Raw genomic sequence first — 16851 nt, 5'->3', positions numbered from 1 at the left:
AGCAAAGCTCTTTGGCCCTTGTATATTACAAAAAGGTGCTAGGCATTATTAGACAAATACAGTAATACTCCAAGTCTCTGTAAAGAGTGGTGGAGAAGTTTGAGAGCAGCAAGAGTGTAAATAAAATAAAAATGGAGATATACCTATCTCACAGAACTGGAAGGGACATTGAATGTTCATTGATCCCAGCCCCCTGCCTTCAGTAGCAGGACTAAGTACTATCCCTAACAGTTTTATTTATTTATGCCCCAGATCCCTAAATGGCCCACTCAAGGATTGAACTCACAACCCTGGGTTTAGCAGGCCAATGCTCAAACCACTGAGCCATCCCCCCTTAGTATTTGTAACAGCCACTGTTGGGGTGGCAGTCACAGATTCATTTGCCTAGTACCAATTGACACTTCATTAGGTGGTGATGGGGTATGATGGGGGGGAGGGAGGGCTGGAGGCACCATTTCAGCTGCAAAGTACAACTAGTAATCTCCCACACAGTGAATTTTTTTGTTCCTGCACACTGCCAGTAGTCTGACAAGCCAATCATCCTCTGCTGATTCTGCCAGATGTCTGTGATATAGAATGCTGCCCATAACCAGACAGACTGGCAGTTTTATGATTTTGACAATTGCTCATGGCAAAATTATAATTAGTGCACCAGTGTTGCTATGCATTCTAAATTGGATCACACTGCTTTTTGCTCCAATTTTTTTAAAAATCAGTACAAATACAATTAAAAAAAACTGCTGAAGACAAAAATAGAAAGTACAGTGGTTGCCATTAAAACACCAACATTTACCAAGCCTTAATATCTGGACACTGCAGTATTTCCCCTCCTCCTCCCACCCAATATTTAGAATAGGAAGCAACTTCTATAAAAAATGATATTTAAGACCCTTCATTTTCAGTTTAAAATTGATTTACTAAAAAAAAAAAAAAAATTCCAGGTTTTACAAGTATTATTCCTTTCTCCCTCCCTCCCCCTGATTTCCTCGCCTATTTTTGTATCATTCAAATATATAAAAAAATAACTTGTTTTATTATGAAAATATAATACATTGCATGAGATATATGTATTATGATAATACATTAGTCTATGTGTATATGCAAAGTTACCCGTTGAAGTGTGTATCTTAGACTAATAGATAGCCTTTCCACAAATAGGCATGAATGCAAGGTCTGTAGTGCATGTGCGTCTGAATGTACTGATGAATCTCACTCCCACCACATACACATTTCAAGCGGTTAACTAAGAACAGGCCTTCGAAAAGACTCCTTTAAAAGACTGCTGTGAGCCTATGGTATGCAGGATTTTTGGAAATGACACCGAAGGACTTCACACACGACTGAGTGTTTATAAATATTTTAAGATATTGGGCCCAATTATTAAATGTAAATATTGATAGGCTAATAGTTCTAAGTCTACAACAATAAACTGTTTATTCAAATGAAAAGTTTTATTTGGGGATTAGATGTATTGTTTTCTTAAACTCAGAGATGACATTTTGTTTTGAGTTCTGCAGCAAACCACATTGAATTCCATTCATCAAAGCATTAATCTACTGAATACTTCTCCCTCCCCCGCCCCGTCCTTCCATACATCAAAATAAACCCCAATGTTTAACAGGAAAAAATAGTAATCGTTTTTTTGCACAAACTTTCAGCGGTTTTTGTTGTAGTAATAAACACTGATAAAATCCCCGGAAAAGTTAAACAACAAAAAACAAAAAATGAAGAGCCCTAAAGATATTATACAGGAGTATGCTGATATTATACAGGAGCAGTCTGAACCAGCTGTAGCAGAGGCTAGCCAGCCTGGTAAATGTGTCAGTGTTAATCTTAGGACAGTTACGAAATAGCTTTGAATGACAACTGATGTGGTTGGTGTGACGTTTCAAGCCATATCATATTTCCCGGTGGATATTAATGCCAGGATTATACAGCTTCTTCAGCAAGCAGAACACTATTATGAAGTATTTTTCTTCTGTAGTCTCATTCCAGCTATGGTTTAACCACTTTAGGGCAGGGAAAGAGTGGATGGGGAAATACAGGATGCTCAGGAGAAAGGCCTTGAAGTTAAAATTCTCAAAGAACAGGAGGAAAAATAAAAAAGACAATGCCCCACCCTCCCCCACCACACAGGTGCTCTTCCCTCTGTAATCACTCACTACTCTCCAGGAATTTTGGGGCTGAAAAAAAAAAAAAAAGAAAAGAAAAAAGCTCCAGTTATGGCTGCTTTTGTCTGAGGGGGATGTTTAGGGCAGGAATCTCATTTTAGTTAATTCCTCAGGCTTTTTTAAGTCTGGACCCTCCCTGAAAGATTCTCTGCTGTTCTGTGGCACTTCTAGGACAGTTTGAGTCTGCAACAAAAAAATACTGTTTTGGACTTACTAAGGCTTGGTCTACACTACAGAGTGAGGCCCGCTTACGTCAACTTAACTCTGTAAGCGTCTACACTACAACGCATCCGAAGAAGTGGGCTGTAGTCCACGAAAGCTTATGCTCTAATAAATTTGTTAGTCTCTAAGGTGCCACAAGTACTCCTGTTCTTTTTTTTGCGGATACAGACTAACACGGCTGCTACTCTGAAACCTACACTACAACGGTGTTCCCACTGATGTAATTTGCCCACTACACCGACTTAATTCCAACTCTGCGAGAGGCACATTGCTTCAGTTGATGTAGTTAGGTCAATGCAGTGTCAGCGTAGACACTGTATTGCTGACATTGACTGTTGCTGCCTTTCAGAAGCAGTCCCACACTACCCTACACTGGCAGTTAAAGTGGTTCAAGCGCTTCTGGTGAGGATGCGTACTGCTGCCACAATGAGTGTAGTGTGGAGGTGTAAAACCGATTCCATGACTGTGGTGGCTGTCCGTCGATGTACCTTAGGTCGACTTAATTTTGTCATCGAGACTTGCCATTACTGATAGAAACAAGCAGCCATAGCAACAATCTCGAGGAGGAAGCTCTATGTAGGGAATAGAAGCCTTTTTAGCCGATGCAGCTCTGCAATGCAGTAACTAGATTTTTAAAAATCCTTGTTCCTTTATAATTGTTCTAAATTATGAGGACCCAGAGGATCTTTAGCAACTCCAGTAGCTCTTTTATAATGGTTTCTAGTTATGGTCACCTTGTTCCCTGGGGACTACTCTTTGGGTACGTCTATACTTACCTGCTGGTTCGGCGGCAAGCAATCGATCTTCTGGGATCGATTTATTGTGTCTTGTCTAGATGCGATAAATCGATCCTGGAAGTGCTCGCTGTCGACGCCAGTAATCCTGCTCCGCGAGAGGAGTAGGCGGAGTCGATGATCTATGCTGGTGGGAGTTTTAACTCCTTGTATGGGCATCCCAATCAGGTAGCATGCAGATACAGAGCTGTCCACTGGCAGTCCAGACTGGGGGCTGAAGGATAGGCCAACAACCTGTATTAACAAGCAAGTTACTTATAGAAATAAGCAGGTAGCCATGCCAGCAAGTAGCATGATAGGGCATGAATGAGGCTGTGCCATCCCTGTCTAAGGGACATCAGTCAGTGTGGGAAGGATTCACATTTGGCCACCTGCATAATGAAACCTCAACTGTGCCTATGGCTTCTGCTCCCTTCATAGAATTGAATAGCTGCAGCAAAGGAACAGCCCTTTGAAGAGGAAATTGCCCCAGCAAGACACTGGTGCCTGCTGTGTTTAACAGCTCTTGAAGGAGCTGGGGAATGTCAGAGGACATCTAAAAATGGAGAAAGGGCTAGGCTCAGTCAAAGCACTAATAATGAGCTCACTGAAGAGAGACCACCTTGGATTCTCCTGGATAAAACTGCAGCTGCTGCAGGCAGAGGCTTTTCAGCAACGACCACAGAGTTAGGCTCTAATCAGCCCTAAAGAACTTGTGAGCTTCGGGGAAAGCCAGTACAGTGAAGAACATATCAAACACAAAACATTTCTAACACATTTATTTGAGCGTAAGCTTTCGTGGGCTAAAATCCACTTCATCGGATGCATACAGTGGAAAATACGGTAGGAATACACACACACACAGAGAGAGAGAACATGAAAAAATGGGTGTTGCCAGACCAACTATAATGAGACTAATTAATTAAGGTGGGATATTATCAGCAGGAGAAAAAAAACTTTTGTAGTGATAATCAGGATGGCCCCTTTCCAACAGTTGACAAGAAGGTGAGAGTAACAGTAGGGGGAAAATAACCATGGGGAAATAGTTTTGTGTAATGACCCATCCATTCCCAGTCTTTATTCAAACCTATTTACTGGTGTCCAGTTTACAAATTAATTCCAATTCTGCAGTTTCTTGGAGTCTGATTTTGAAGTTTTTTTGTTGGAGAATTGCAAGTTAGGTCTGCAATTGAGTGACTGGGGAGGTTGAAGTGTTCTCCAACTGGTTTTTGAATGTTATAATTCTTGACATCTGATTTGTGTCCATTTATTCTTTTGCGTAGAGGCTGTCCGGTTTGGCCAATGTACATGGCAAGAGGCATTGCTGGCACATGATGGCAGATATCACATTTGTAGATGTGCAGGTGAATGAGCCTCTGATGGTGTGGCTGATGTGATTAGGTCCTATGATGGTGTCCTTTGAATAGATATGTGGACAGAGTTGGCAACCAGCTTTGTGTGGTATGTGGTTGCTGGTGAGTATTTGTTTCAGGTTGGGTGGCTGTCTGTAAGTGAGGACTGGCCTGTCTCCCAAGATCTGTGAGGGATCGTCCATCAGGATAGCTTGTAGATCCTTGAAGGTGTGCTGGAGAGGTTTTAGTTGGGGGCTGAAGGTGATGGCTAGTGGCGTTCTGTTACTTTCTTTGTTGGGCCTGTCCTGGAGTAGATGACTTCTGGGTATTCTTCTGGCTCTGTCAATTTGTTTCTTCACTTCCCAAGGTGGGTATTGTAGTTTTAAGAACACTTGATAGAGATCTTGTAGGTGTTTGTCTCTGCCTGAGGGATCGGAGCAAATGCAGTTGTATCTTAGAGCTTGGCTGTAGACAATCGATCGTGTGATGTGGTCTGGATGAAAGCTGGAGGCATATAGGTAAGTATAGCGGTCAGTAGGTTTCCAGTATAGGGTGGTGTTTACCGGACCATCGCTTATTAGCGCTGTAGTGTCCAGGAAGTGGATCTCTTGTGTGGACTGGTCCAGGCTGAGATTGATGGTGGGATGGAAATTGTTGAAAACATGGTAGAATTCCTCAAGGGCTTCTTTTCCATGGGTCCAGATGATAAAGATGTCATCAATGTAGTGCAAGTAGAGTAGGGGCGTTAGGGGACGAGAGCTGAGGAAGCGTTCTAAGTCAGCCATAAAAATGTTGGCATATCGTGGGGCCATGCGGGTACCCATAGCAGTGCCACTGTGTCAAGGCTGCTTCCCCACTCTGAACTTTAGGGTACAAATGTGGGGGCCTGCATGAAAACTTCTAAGCTTAACTACCAGCTTAGATCTGGTCCGCTGCCACCACTCCCAAAGTGCCAATTCCCTTCCCTGGGTAGCCTTGATAGACTCTTCACCAATTCCCTGGTGAATACAGATCCAAACCCCTCGGATCTTAAAACAAGGAGAAATTAACCATCCCCCTCCTTTCTCCCACCAACTCCTGGTGGATCAAGATCCAACCCCCTTGGATCTAAAAACAAGGAAAAAATCAATCAGGTTCTTAAAAAGAAGACTTTTAATTAAAGAAAAAGGTAAAAATCATCTCTATAAAATCAGGATGGAAAATAACTTTACAGGGTAATCAAACTTAAAGAGCCCAGAGGAATCCCCTCTAGCCTTAGGTTCAAAGTTACAGCAAACAGAGATAAACACTCTAGCAAAAAGGTACATTTACAAGTTGAGAAAACAAAGATAAAAACTAACACGCCTTGCCTGGCTGTTTACTTACAAGTTTGAAATGTGAGACACTTGTTCAGAAAGATTTGGAGAGCCTGGATTGATGTCTGGTCCCTCTTAATCCCAAGAGCGAACAACCCCCAAAACAAGGACACAAACAAAAGCCTTCCCCCCACCAAGATTTGAAAGTATTTTGTCCCCTTATTGCTCTCCATTATCTTATCTGAGACAAGTGAGTGATGGCTATACCCCAAGAAAGTTGCAGTATGAAACCTTGGCTCATAATGAGGGTTGTGAAGTGCACAGAAATATTAACAAGGCAGCAGAAGAGCTTGGACTAGACCTCATGATTTGCCGGCTTGCTGTTTAGTGCACCTTCTTCGTGGCAACAGGTCATCATGTGCAAGAGCGCTCCTCACGCTCTCTGAGTTAGCTTTCCCAAAATTATGGGGCAGCAAGCACTTTTTGCATCATTGCAAGATTGCCTGTAATAGGGGCCAAAATTGTGGAAGGTTCGTGACACTTGCTTTTCTGTGATGCAGTTTCCCCAAGCCTGCCCACTCCTCCCCAGGCTGTACTAACACCTCCCTGAATAGCCTCTCATAGTCCATGGCTGCCCCTCCTTACTTTCCCAGGAGTGTGAGGATGTGGGAGTGAGTCTCCTACGGGAGGAGCTCCCTCCATGAACGGATTGGTGGCAGCCAATAGTTTTTGAGAGGGTAATTAGTATAGCTGATCACATTAAAAAAAGGTATGTTAAGTTATTCAATGAAAAACGGCAAGGTTCAAATAATGAGTGTGTTGTAGTCAAGGATTATATCCCCTCCTCTTTTTCCCCGACCCTCTCTCAATCCCATCTCTAAATTCACCATTCTCTAAATGTTATCTAGAAGACTTAAACATGGAAAGCTCTAGAACAAGTGTGGAGTCAGTAGAAACATTAGGCAGTGGTATGACATTCAACAACTTGCCCGTTAATTACACTGAAAACATGGCAGGAAGTGAAGCAAACTGCCTTGGTATAACACACGTAGACTATATTAGAGATAACCTACCCACACACATACTGACTATGTAGGTGCATTAGCAGGAGTTGGTGAAAGCCAGCCTTGCCATAACCCTATTGACCATACAGGAGTTGTGCTCACTTGCACCAGGACTGAATTTGTCTAGCCAGATATCAGCTCTTGCTGTCAGTGACTTCAAAAAAGGAAAAAGCACAGCTAATGTACAAGTGATATCAGAATTCCATTTCATAACCTACAATTTAGGATGTGTGATTAATTAGCCAGTCATTGTAAATTCCGAATCAGTTGTGGAAAAGGCATATAATAGATTAGTAGGTTCTCTTTCTCTCTGCAGAGATGTCTGTCTGTTAATGTTTCAATATGAAACCAAAATAATGCTTCCATCAGAACATCAGTTATTGTGGTCACCTCTTCTGATTAGATCATAGGTAGCAGCTATTATCCTTAACAAGGAAGTGAGGGAAAGATTAAGACCAACATTTTCAAGGCTGACTAGGAGTTTTAGGGGCTCTAGGCATCTCAAGATTTGCCTAGATTTCAGAAGCATAGAGCTCCTCTAACAATCAATACAAGTTACAGAAACCTGAAAATCAGGTGCAAGGTATCCAAGTTGTGCACTCAAAAATCAGCAACCACTTTGAAAAGCTTGGACAAATTGCATGCAGTCAGGTCGCAAAAGCAGTCTTATGCCTTAACCTTTTTCATAAAGGCCACTGGGAAATTTTCAGTGCCAATTCTGTTTAGAAGGGAAAGAGGGGGCATTATTCCTGTAGCCACAGTGCATGTATACAATACAAGTGCACCCAACTGCTATAAAGGGTGCCAATTCCAATTTTTAAAGACAGTCATCTTGCAAAATAGTGCATTTTCTGCAAGACAAAAGCAATGGATTAAGAGTGACAAACAGCGTGCATTTTAGGGCCTGGATTTACACTGTATGAAAAGAAGTGTTTAATCCTGGTAATTTAGCCCAGTATTAAAATACAGTAATAAAAAATGCAGTTTGGCTGTTTTCACGGAGGGGAACAACAGGTCAAACAAGAGCAGCTGATAAACAGGCATGCTGAATTGCCCCAGGCTGATCTAGTCCAACCTTTTTCCACACAGATTTTTGGGCAGTTTCCTCAATGGAAAACTAGAGGTCATTTAAGACTTTGGCTTGTTTTCATTTTCCAATTGTTGGAGAGGACCACAGATGTACCAAACACTGTGCACACTGTGAAACGTAGCAAGATATTTATTTCATTTTACAGCAGTGGTAAAAACAGTCATAGTTTCAGCTTTAGGACCTGATGCAAATAAAATTGAAGCCAATGGGGCGGGGGGGGGGGGGGAGGGGGGAGAAAAGAGTCCCATTGACTTTAGTGGATCTTTGGATTAGGGTTATAATTTCTTCCTGTGAAAGCAATAACTCATGTCTGGCATTAATATTTTTTCTGTAGAGTTTTCCTGATCTTGATAGATTTTACACTCTTGTTGCAATTCACATATGGCCATCTAGGAACTAAGCCAAGGTATACAGACTATACTGCAGTGTACAGTACATCCACTCTTTTTTCTGCAACAGGATTTAAAGAAATCTTTCCTTCATATGCAAGAAGAGAAGTGTATCTGCTATAAATTGTTTTAAAAAATGAATCATATTTTAACATCCAAGAAGAGTCAGACATCTCCAGCATGGATCCAGAATGTATGGTTGCTATGGTGATAACAGTTGGCTAGATTCAGCAACAGCCAGCCCCTGATATTTTAGTGCTAGCTTACTTAGGAATTCACTGTTTGAGGAAATTAAAAACACAAAAGATACACAATGGTTTATTACCCTACTAGAGAATACGATTTTTCTCCCCCTACAAGCAACAGCCTCTTCCTGCTCCAAGAGGGGAGCCTACATACACAAATCTCACATCTGGCATTGATATCCAAAATTGCTAAGTCATGTGACAAGTTGCATTAGCCATGCACCTTTTACCCTCCTGCCATCATCCCTACTTGTATCCTAAACCCTAATCTGTCTCTACTGAGGCTACTTTTAACACACCAACTCAACAAGCAGCTGCCTTGTTTGTAGCCAGTTGTTTTTCTTCCCCTGCCTCCCTCCCAAAAAACGGTAGAATTCTCTTCCCCAACAATGCACAAATCTGAGCTGCAGGAGAGCCATCTCTCAGTCCTACACAGATTCAGTGTGACACATCCTGCAAACCATTTGGACTAGGAACCTTAGAACATTGCGAATAGAACATTTCATTTTCTGGTGAACACTTGTGTTAGGCTAGGTGTTAAAAATGTGAGCTAAAATAGATGGACAGTCATTTTAAACCTCTGAACGTTATGTAAAATGGCTGGAACAGTACGAGGTCAGAGAAATGGCATTAAGTGTGTTTGTCTGGACTAGAAAGGTTGCTTATTAGGAGTTTTCAAGACTGCTATATTCTCACTAGAAAAAAGTGATTATGGTAACAAGTCGAGGTCCTATTCAAACAGAGCCAGTTTATGGAGATTTTACACATGGTGGGGTGTAACTTGCACACCTTCTGAGTGTGGAGTTCTGTCCCATCTAGTGACACCAAGACCACTTAAGCGAGAGATAACATGAGTCTGCTCTACAGCCTTAGCTAACAACCAGTTAGCTTTTAGCTCACGCTGTAGAGGCTCATTCACTAAGCTCCAGAGATCCCAGGTTCGATCCTGCCTGCCTACCACCAGGGTCTGTTGGTGTTACACGGGCGCTTCCTCCGGAGTAGTCCCATTCATTTCAGTATGATTCCTTGTGTAAGTGATCACCAACATGATTAACAGCCTCACACTTCAGGCCTGTCAACAGTAAAGTACTAGCAGAAACTTACATTGATGCAACCCTTTGATTAAGGTTGCCACCCCTTTTGCACATCTTTCTGGAAAGACTTGGCAATTTCAGGGGCAGCTCCACCACATTTGCCATTTTCAGCGCCACTCATTACCTTCACATACTAAGAACCAGGATTTACTATCATGATATTTCCTGATCCTGGAGGGCAGTGGATTGGATCTGTTCTGGGCAGGCCAGATGATGAGAAGAGTTACTATCTCCACTGTTCTGAGCCTCTTGCAATATGAAACTTAGCTCCCTGTTCTCTTACTCATTACTTCCTCATTTTCAGGCCTCTTCTCTCTCTCTGGACTGGTCTAATAACTGTCCAATTTTGAGAGTTACTGCAGGACAAGTTTAACTTTAGCATTTTCCTGTGATCAATTTGGCAGATTGAAGACTATGCTTCAGACACTTGACAAACATGTTTTGCCTTCCTCAACCCGGCGAGACACAAAAGTCAGAGCAACTCAGCCAGAGCAAGTCAGTTTTTGTGAGCGAAGGGTGCATAACCAGAGTCCAGAAGTTGCTGATATGATTGTATACTGTTCCTGCTGGCTTCCAGTAACCTAGAAAAATGCAGCTCTGTTTTCATCTTATGTTCTTTTCGCTCTTTGCCTTTGTCATAAAACAGGTGTCACTAAAATAGGAGCCCGTCTCTAAGAGCTCTCCCTCCCACTACCCAAACAAGGGCATTGGATGCTATTTGAGAGACTTTCCAGCATTTTCCTTCCCTCCTCCCACCCCCCGTTAGATGATTTTACACAAGAGAAAAAACGCAGTATATGGAAGTTGAGAACGTTTTTAAAAGTCCCACTCTCCCTTTCTTTTATAGGGAAGATGAAAGAGAACCAAGATGTTGCAGGCAACAATCTCAAGTTGTAGTTAAAAAAAAACCCAGTCAAGTTGTAACATTCGATAAACCTTTTCTCTGTTTACAGAGCAATACATAAAACTCTAGCTTCTAATGTATCATAGATGGAAGAGCTATTTTTGGGTGATGTATAAAAGTTTCTAAAAATTAGTTACAATTATACCCTCATTTTGAACCATGTACACTTGGGTTAGTGGTAAGGGAACCAAGGCACTTGGTTTGCACGTGGAAGGATGTGGGGAAAAAAAGTCAGTAATACATTCATGGTAGGGAGCACAGAGATGCACTGGTCTGACAACCTCATTGACACTAGCCACCTTTCTAGGATTCTGAAGCTCCACGTATAGTTTAGGGATCTGCAGTACTTTGTAGGTAGGACTAGATGGGAGTAGCAAAGGGACCAGCTTAAGTCAGTGCTCTATGCCATTGTTCCTTGCCAATGCCTCAGATTTATTAGGAATCTGTGCAGGTGTTAATGGGATTCAAGATAGTATTTGTTACCACAGGGTCCCCTCTATTAATACTACTTCACAGCCGAAAGAAGGTTTGGTAATGGCAGTGCATCTTCTGCAAGGGAAAAAGGTGGCCTGGGGAACAGAGAGAGAGAAAGCCCTTCCGTAGGGCGAGAGGTTGGGGGAAGAGATGGGAGGGAAAGGAACACTAACAGAATGATTTGATAGGAACTCCCTAGTCCTCTTACCCTTCACAGTTACCTACAATGTGCCCACAACCACCTCAGATGGTTGATATCTTGTTTTCAACAGCTTTAGTTAAGCTAAAATGTGATTTCTTTTCATGGGTTGGGGGAGGGGGGAAAGGGGGAAGAGGAGAGGAACACACACAACTATCCTACCTCAAAAAGGACCCAGCAACAGACACCCCAAACTATCCAGTAGTTAGCAAATCCTTGCAGTAGCAGATGCTCACACGCGGACCAATCCTCTATGAAGAATTCTGACCATCCTCTAATGGCCTTCACCAGAGCAACACATATGGCATAAATAACAAACCATGTTGTCTTAGTCTCCCAATGCAAGAAATTTTCTCAGATTTTTGTTATTCTGTAACTATTTTGGACATAAAATTATTGCCTCCCCTTAATAAGAAAAACTTGGTAGTTTGAAGGGTTTGCAGGATGACTATTTGTTAACATTTAAGTCTAAATTAAACTAGAGTTGTAACCTGTAACAGAATGTGCTACGTCATTTGCTTTAATCTGTTTCTTTGCACTATAGCCTTCTTGAGCCATTTTTGGAGGGAGGGGCTTTTATACAGAGGAAATCTTCCATTTGGAGTCATAATGAGCAGATGTGAATTGGAGTAACAATTGTTTTCTTACAGCATACACGGATGCATGTCAGAACAGAATGAAACTAATGCCCTCTATGGATATTGTCTTTTGAGCACCCAGAAATGTCTGGTAAATCTGACAACTTCTCAGAAATAGACCAAAAACCAAAAGAAATCAGGCAACTGAGTGTGGAATTTTAGTGAAAAGGATGCTAACAGTGTAAAACAAAACAAAATACACCACATTATGCCAAAAGCAAAGCCAAAGCTTTGAGAGTTCCAGGAGGAGTCAGAAACAAAACACAGCAGAATTTACAGATTTATGAAAGCCACAGCATGTCATATATATGTACAAGCTCTTTGAAGTGACTGGGCTTTCAAGCATTTAAGAGGAGGATGCATTGTCTGACTTTACAGAGCACGGTAAAATAGTGAAAACTCACTAACCCTTAATAAAAAGAAGAACAGGAGTACTTGTGGCACCTTAGAGACTAACAAATTTATTAGTCTCTCTAAGGTGCCACAAGTACTCCTGTTCTTCTTTTTGCGGATACAGACTAACACGGCTGCTACTCTGTAACCCTTAATAGGATTCTCCCAGAATCAGTGATAGTGTTTTAGATGAAGAAAATGAGTTCTAGAAAAACTGACCAATTCAGCTAGCTCCAATAAACTAAATGCAGCATCTACCAGATAGGACACTAGACTGGGAGTCAGGACACCTGGGTTCTATTCCTGGCTCTACCTCTGAGCTTCTGTGTGATGTTTGGCAAATCATTGCAGAGTTAGCTCCTCTCAAAGTTCACCTAGCAGCCACACTGCAAAATAACTCTCAAACTGGACAGAGTAATTGTATTATTGCTCAGAGGGATTGTGTTAGCACAACTTGTCAGTTGCTACCTCAAGCTGTAACCAATACTTTCTGATGGCCCAGCCAACTCATATTAAAAGCATCTCCACACTCCCATGAAGGGGTTTTGTGTGTGTGGATAGGACTCAACTTAGGAGGAACAGTGAAGACTGTTCTCATCGACTGTTCCCCCTTTTGCCCTTTGTCTAATTTAATTGTTAGTTCTTTAGGGACTCTTGCCCACCTGACTGTGCAGTACCAAGCATAATGGGCCCTGATCGCACTCAGGGCCTCCAGTTGCTTCTGTAGGTAGAGACAACTCATACCTGCAGATAATGGGAGGGCTGAGTGAGGGCAGCCGGCTTCAGGAGTGTTACTGAGCATGCTCAGTACAAGCCAAGCAGCAAATCGGGGCCCCCCCCATGACCCCCTCACATGTATCATCTCTGTCTGTAGGCCAAGACATTGCATACAGAGGATCTTGAGTTGCTCCGGACAAGCTCCTTGTGCTCCACTCTCCCATCTCTCAATGGTTCAGAGACTCCCTGCAACTCCCCGACCCCTCTCTCATGCCCTGGGATTGTCCCCCATTTTCTCCATATGCCAAGGACTCTGTGGCCCCCCATTCTTCCTTTACCTCATATCAGGAGCTGTATGTCCTATGCATTCTTCCCACCATATTGCCCCCACAACCCTCAGCAGGGGTTCCTTGTGCCCTCATTCCCATTTCTTATTTTCTGGGACTGGGAGAGGAGAGAGAGCATGGGGGGCTGCCCTCAATCATTTCTTTGAGCTAGACAGACTGACACAGTGGTGAAACTACTGGCTGTGCTAACCATTTGGCAGGAGTTGTATGTGTCTCATGTGCCCCTTTTGTTTCCCACCCCCCCATGGGTGGCAGGTATCATAGGCAGAAGGAGGCTGTGCCTCCCTAAACAGCTTAGCATGGCCTGCCCATGCTCCACTGCCAGGCCCCGCTACTGTAGTTCCCAATGCTCTGTCCTAGCCCAGGTTGCCTGGCGCTGGCCGGCCTGCCTCCTGCTGGCCGGCCTGCCTCCTGCTGGGGTCTCGAGGAGGCTGGGGCTGCCCTGCCCGCCAGGCACACTGGGGTTAGGGGCGCTACTGGTGCATGGGGGCTGGCTGCCCAGTGCCAACAGCACCGGGGCTAGGAGTACTGTGGCCGCACTAGGCTCCTGTGGGAGGAGGGGGGGAGGAGGATAACGGGGGCGGGGGGGGGGGATTAGCCCCCAATTTTCACCAGTCAATGTTATGCCCACTGATGCCTAGAATGTTCCCTGAAGTTGATGAGCTGACACATGCAAAAAAGACAGAGCTGCTATTGACTTGAATGCAGGACCTCACATTGCTCAACATATAATAGAATAATAGAATCTAAGGGTTGGAAAGGACCTCAGGAGGTCATCTAGTTCAACCCCTTGCTCAAAGCAGGGCCAATCCCCAACTAAATCATCCCAGCCAGGGCTTTTTATCAAGCCTGACCTTAAAAACCTCTAAGGAAGGAGATTCCACCACCTCCCTAAGTAACCCATTCCAGTGCTTCACTACCCTCCGAGTGAAAAAGTTTTTCCTAATATCCAACCCAAACCTCCTTCACTGCAACTTGAGACTATTACTCCTTGTTCTGTCATCTGCTACCACTGAGAACAGTCTAGATCCATCCTCTTTGGAACCCCCTTTCAGGTAGTTGAAAGCAGCTATCAAATCCCCCCTCATTCTTCTCTTCTGCAGACTAAATAATCCTAGTTCCCTCAGCCTCTCCTCGTAAGTCATGTGCTCCAGACCCCTAATCATTTTTGTTGCCCTCCACTGGACCCTTTCCAATTTTTCCACATCCTTCTTATAGTGTGGAGCCCCAAACTGGACACTACTCCAGATGACGCCTCACCAATGCCGAATAGAGGGGAATGATTATGTCCCTCGATCTGCTGGCAATACTCCTACTTATACAGCCCAAAATGCTGTTAGCCTTCTTGGCAACAAGGTCACACTGTTGACTCATATCCAGCTTCTCATCCACTGTAACCCCTAGGTCCTTTTCTGCAGAACTGCTGCCTAGCCACTCAGTCCCTAGTCTGTAGGGGTGCATAGGATTCTTCCATTCTAAGTGCAGGACTCTGCACTTGTCCTTGTTGAACCTCATCAGATTTCTTTTCATAGAATCATAGACTTTAAGGTCAGAAGGGACCATTATGATCTAGTCTGACCTCCTGCACAACGCAGGCCACATAATCTCACCCACCCACTCCTGTATCAAACCCCTAATCTATGTCTGAGCTATTGAAGTCCTCAAATCGTGGTTTAAAGACTTCAAAGGTGCAGAGAATCCTCCAGTAAGTGACCCTTGTCCCACGCTGCAGAAGAAGGTGAAAAACCTCCAGGGCCTCTCCCAATTTGCCCTGGAGGAAAATTCCTTCCCGACCCTAAATATGGCGATCAGCTAAACCCTGGGCATGTGGGCATGACTCACCAGCCAGACACCCAGGAAAGAATTCTCTGTAGTAACTCAGATCCCACCCCATCTAACATCCTATCTCAGACCATTGGGCATATTTACCACTAATAGTCACAGATCAATTAATTGCCAGATTTAGGCTATACCATCGTACCATTCCCTCCATAAAATTATCAAGCTTAGTCTTGAAGCCAGATATATCTTTTGCCCCCACTGCTCCCCTTGGAAGGCTGTCCCAGAACTTCACTCCTCTGATGGTTAGAAACCTTCATCTAATTTCAAGTCTAAACTTCCTGATGGACAGTTTATATCCATTTGTTCTTGTGTCCACATTGGTACTGATCTTAAATAATTCCTCTCCCTCCCTGGTATTTATCCCTTTGTCATATTTATAGAGAGCAATCATCTCTCCTCAGCCTTCTTTTGGTTAGGCTAAACAAGCCAAGCTCTTTGAGTCTCCTTTCATAAGACAGGTTTTCCATTCCTTGGATCATCCTAGTAGCCCTTCTCTGTACCTGTTCCAGTTTGAATTCATCCTTCTTAAACAAGGGAGACCAGAACTGCACACAATATTCCAGATGAGGTCTCACCAGTGCCTTGTATAAGGATACTAACTCCTCCTTATCTCTACTGGAAATACCTCACCTGATGCATCCCAAGACCGCATTAGCTTTGTTCACGGCCATATCACATTGGCAGCTTGTAGTCATCCTGTGATCAACCAATACTCCGAGGTCCTCCTCCTCCATTACTTCCAACTGATGCAGCCCTAGCTTATAACAAAAAATATTATTAATCCCTGAATGCATAGCCTTGCACTTTTCACTATTAAATTTCATCCTATTACTCCAGTTTAGGAGGTCATCCAGATCTTCCTGTATATCTTCCTGGTCCTTCTCTGTATTGGCAATACCTCCCAGCTTTGTGTCATCCGCAAACTTTATTAGCACATTCCCACTTTTTGTGCCAAGGTCAGTAATAAAAAGATTAAATAAGATTGGTCCCAAAACCGATCCCTGAGGAACTCCACTAGTAACCTCACTCCAGCCTGACAGTTCGCCTTTCAGTATGACCCGTTGTAGTCTCCTCTTTAACCAGTTCCTTATCCACCTTTCAATTTTCATATTGAGCCCCATCTTTTCCAATTTAGCTAATAATTCCCCATTTGAAACTGTATCAAATGCCTTACTGAAATCGAGGTAAATTAGATCCATTGCATTTCCTTTGTCTAAACGATCTGTTACCTTCTCAGAGAAGGAGATCAGGTTGGTTTGGCATAATCTACCTTTTGTAAAACCATGTTGTATTTTGTCCCAATTACCATTGACCTCAATGTCCTTAACTACTTTCTCCTTCAAAATTTTTTCCAAGACCTTACTTACTACAGATGTCAAACTAATAGGCCTGTAGTTACCCGGATCACTTTTTTTCCTTCCTTTCTTAAAAATAGGAACTATGTTAGCAATTCTCCAGTCATACGGTTTCTCTGAGTTTACTGATTCATTAAAAATTCTTGCTAATGGGCTTGCAATTTCATATGCCAGTTCCTTTAATATTCTTGGATGAAGATTATCTGGGCCCCCCGATTTAGTCCCATTAAGCTGTTCGTGTTTGGCTTCTACCTCAGATGTGGTAATATCTACCTCCAATCCTCATT

This window comes from Chrysemys picta, chromosome 2 (genome assembly GCF_011386835.1).
Source record: "Chrysemys picta bellii isolate R12L10 chromosome 2, ASM1138683v2, whole genome shotgun sequence".
NCBI lineage: Eukaryota > Metazoa > Chordata > Testudines > Emydidae > Chrysemys > Chrysemys picta.
The sequence above is the reverse complement of the archived record's forward strand: the minus strand, read 5'-3'. Positions refer to the sequence as shown.